General features: G+C 37.9%; 1 pseudogene; it reads left to right on the top strand.

Moving 5' to 3' along the window:
* The window catches only part of LOC106000976, an 11,478-nt pseudogene extending 7,040 nt beyond the window's left edge, over window positions 1-4,438 (top strand).
* Window positions 4,439-4,734: the final 296 nt, after the last annotated feature.

The raw sequence follows: 4,734 nt of genomic DNA, 5'->3' as shown, positions 1-4,734 counted from the left end.
GCTTTAATCAAGAAATCTAATAATAACAGATGCTGGAGGGGATGTGGCCAAAAGGGAACCCTATTGCATTGTTGGTGGAAATGTAAGTTTGTTCAACCACTTTGGAAAGCAGTATGGAGGTTCCTCAAAATACTACACATAGAGCTCCTCTATGACCCAGCAATCCCACTTTTAGGCATTTACCCAAACGATCACAAACAAGGCCATACTAATGCTACCAGAACAACTATGTTTATCGCAGCATTATTCACCATAGTTAAGCTACGGAACCAACCCAGATGCCCCTCAGTAGATGAATGGATTAAGAAAAGGAAATCTATGCCTCCATAAAAAATGGCCTCACCCCATTTGTTAGGAAATGGAAAGACCTGGAAAATTTATATTAAGTGGTGTGGGTCAGACCCAAAGCACCATAGGTTATATGGTTTCCCTTATCTGCAATAACTAGTATATGCCTAGGACAAGAAAGTTCTATATGTATGACCATATAAGCTGATGTTAAGTGAAATGAACCCCAAGAGAGGGACACAATTTTTTATATTTCTTGCTGTTCTTTTTAATGTACTATGTGATCTTTTTTTGTCTATTTCTTTGTATGTTCTTCCCCGATAATATTTGAATTCAGTGTTCTGCAAAATGTTTTTTTTTAATTTTACTTATACATTTATTGTCTTTAAGTAGTTGTACAAAGTGGTAACCATTCAACAAATCAGTTTGTAAGTACAAGTGCAGTTTATAAGTATGACACCCTTTCATCATTCTCCCCCATCCCTCCTAGGCCTCCCCTCAATACTCTTCTCAGAAACCTCACTCCATGTGTGAGTGACGGAGACACAAGAGAGGCCTTGAGCAAAGGGAAGGGAGGTGACCTGGCTGCACATTGAATGCACTCTCAATCTGCACACCAGGGTGTATGGAAGAAGCAGGATGGACTTGTAGTGTAGAAACCTGGACCATCACTGGCATTTGTCATCCTATGTAGATAAAGGTAAGCCATTAGAGATTCAAACAATAAATTGGAAATGAAAAGTTTAAGAAAGCTCAGTGACATCAGTAACCAACCACCAAATGCTAATGAGACTTCAAAGTAGTTATTTTATGGATTATAAATGCTAGGAATGTTTAAACATCATTGAAGCTTCTGATCTTTGATCAAACACCTAAAAAGGAATATATGAAGAATATAATGGAACAAATAAGGTCCCAATAGTAATATGAAAGAGACCAAATGGGAATCTGAGAATAGAAAACACAATGACCTCACATGTTTGAGTTCTTAGCTAACACATCCTGATTGTCCAAAGAGACTTCTTAAATTTACATCAGTGCAAACACCTTCTTCGAAAATGAGTTCTCACATACTTAGGAATCCCTCTCATTGCTGCACCTCAAGACAACTAGTTCCCCCAATGACATCTCAAATGCTAACCAATCCCTCTGTCACCAAGAGATTTAAGGTGCCACAGCTCCCTCTGGGGGGAAGCTTAAATACCTTCAGTTCTTGAGCTCTTACTCTTGTAGTACCATGAGCACTTGTAGACACAAACCTCTGATCTTACAGAACACTCATTTTGATGCAAATGCAAGACAATGAACAAATACTTCTCATGCTGTCCTGTTTCCTGAGACTTCAGCCACACCACCCCACCTGCTCCCCTTTTGCCACTCTCTCTAGCAACACTATTACTCAAGGGAAGTGGGTAGTGGGCATCTTGGAACACATTTTGTCTCTTCACCTCTTAGGATGATTAGAATGAGAGGAAGAGGAAATAATTTAAAATTGAACATCTGTGGTTCATTAAAAATATCCCGTGGGATCTTATTGAAGCCCATTTAACAAACTCATCTTCTGAATTAGGATATTCATTTTTCATTCCATCATGTCCCTGCAAATGGAAATCAGCAAACACCCAGATGAGTAACATGAACCAGACCCTGACTCCATTAAAAAAAACCTGGATCCCCTTGTAACAGAGCCTCTTAGACCATTTTTAATATCTCTGTTAATGAAGAGAACCAATCTTCATTTTAAGTGATTTGTTCACAGGCAAAGGGAGAGAAATTATGTTTGATCAGTTATATTGCTCTGATTCATAATGATACTTCCTTCAAAATGTAAGTTACTTTCCTTCTTTAATCAATAACTCATGGCCTTGGTCATAGATGAAACAATGAACATATATGTTTGCTCTTCCTTCCAATGCATCTGTTATGCACTTCAGAGCTCTAATTACAAATAGCTATTGTTATCTATAGGCAGTTTGCTTTTAAGGATGTTTAATTTAATCCCACTGCAGGACAGATGATTTGCCTGTTTGAGAGGGCATTCCCTGGGCAGTGATTGTCTCCTGCATTTGTCCAAGTTGATCTTACCTGTCTTGACCTCATGGAGAGAAACAGATCCTAGTGGTAGATGGAAGCCTGTGCGAGGCAAGGAGAATACACAGTCCTACAATTTGTTAACAGCAAGGAAAAACCTTCTCCTAATTACAGAAGTAGGACACAGGAGGACAGAGGAGAGAGGTAGGAAAAAATCTTATCTTTCTATAACAAATGAACCTTTGGATTAAATTTTGTTTGAGCTTCCTCCTTGAAATACCTTTGGTTTCTCTATTCTTCTATAAACTGAAATCTCTGCCTACTGCCAGTGAAATATTGCCAAATGATGAATGAGTTCTAATGGAAGAATATGTTATTTTGCATCCTACTGTGTAAGAAAAAACAGGATATAATCATGGTCTTATCATTCTTAGTGACTGCACAGCAGCCATGTTTCTGATCATCTCTCAAACTAGATTCATGCAATTTTCCTCCAGGTTATATTCAGTTGTACATATATGTGAGCAAAGTCTAGAAATGCCACTCTGTTCTTTTTATGGTGACTCTTATCAGACCCATGGTTTGAATCATTATTACTGGTGATCTTCATTTCAATTTTAGACTAGTGATGGCTGCTAGATTTCTCTGCTATGTAACAATTTTTTCCCTTTCGCAATTTATGAAAATGTGTGAAGCTTTTAATAATTTTAGAATATCCCATTTCTTATGAAAATATCATGGTGAATCCAAGGATTTACAATTGATTTAATGGTGTATATTACTGTTTATAAGGTATTCAAAATCCCTTGAAATTGACCACTGGGCATACCGTGCTAGCTGATTCTCTCCATTTTTCCTTTACCTCGCATACCATGAATTTTTGTTTTGTTTCTGGCGCAAAATGGTCCAAAATTATCTTACACTTTCTTAGTTTTGATAAAAAAAATCAATTATTTCCACAAGGGTCACTTGTTTCATTTATTGGAGAAAGTTTACAGGTGCATTAGTGATGGTGCTATCTATTCATTGAACTAGAGCATCATTACTTCTAGGCTGTGAAAAATTATCCATCCACACATTCATTAATCTAGTCTTATACATAAATATATGTGTGAGTTTATGGTGATTTCTCCACCTGCATGCACAGCAATAGGTTATTCTGAAATACATTCTTAGACAAAGTTCTCCTGTAGTTAGATTACAATTCTTTCCCTCAAGAGTATGACTATCGGCTCCATTGATCCCTCATGAATTTAGCCATATGATCAACTTTTTTGGATGATGAGAAACACCAGCTGTCACTGTCACTTACATGATAATAGTATACAACCCCCTCACATATTTGCTCATATATTACTCAGACTGGCATAACACTGCTGAGATGAGTCAACTTTGCATCCCATGCAGTAGTGACTTGTGGGCCCTGACAATTGCACAGGCCCATATGGATGTCTTCGTGTCTCATTCCACCTCAGCACCTTCAATGCAGCCAGCAATGTGCTTTCTCCCTGGCATAGACAATCAGCTCTCCTCACTCTTGCTTCTAAGCCCATGTTGCCTCCTCTCAATATGAATGACATTTCCATGTACTGCTGGCTCCTGGATTCTATTAAAAAATTCCAACATGATCTTCCTTTCCATGGTTCTACTCGCTCTACTTGGGCCCAATGTCTTTAACCCAGCTGTTAAACACAGTATTCTCTTCTCAAATAGAAGAGACCACCAAATGAAAGGAACATATGTAGGTTTAGGCAACTCAGTAGGCTTCAGTATATCCCGAGTTTATTTTTCTTTTCAAGAAGAATCTCTTTAGCTTTGGTTAAAATGTTTAAAACCCAGAAGGAATATGAAGACCTCAATAATGGACATTATAAATTATACACACCCCTAGGATGGTGGAAAAGATTGGTCAAGTTTGAAGAGAAGAAAATGTCTTGCTTTTATGTGTCTGCTGATGCAAGGAATTCAGAGATATAGGAGAAAACAAGGCTGTGCTGCACAATTCACAAATTTAACTACTTTCTAATCAATGTAATAGCTTCACATTCTTATTTTATCTCTAAGGATCGCATTACAGGACAGCAGTGCTGACAAATTGCCACATAAAGATGATCAGTGAATCAGAGCAATTCCCAAAGTTCCTGCTCTGGATAATAAAGGCATGTGACAAATGAGTGTTGTGCAAACGTCTATAAATTTCTGGAACTAACCTTTTAATGGATAGGTCTTGTCTCAGATAAAGAAATAAAAAGAAAAGGGACTTTTATCCTCAATGAGATCAGTGGTCTGCTCCACCCACAGGAAGAAATGTGCTGATTCTCTTCTGTGGCTACAATACAGACTGTTGCCTGACCTAAGTCTCCTGAGACTCTAATTTGTGTAGATCTACTGAGATGAGGCAGTGGTACAGTTGTG

This window comes from Dipodomys ordii, unplaced genomic scaffold, assembly GCF_000151885.1.
Source record: "Dipodomys ordii isolate 6190 unplaced genomic scaffold, Dord_2.0 Scaffold255, whole genome shotgun sequence".
In the NCBI taxonomy this organism is placed as follows: Eukaryota; Metazoa; Chordata; class Mammalia; order Rodentia; family Heteromyidae; genus Dipodomys; species Dipodomys ordii.
This window is presented reverse-complemented; position numbering and strand designations above follow the sequence as displayed.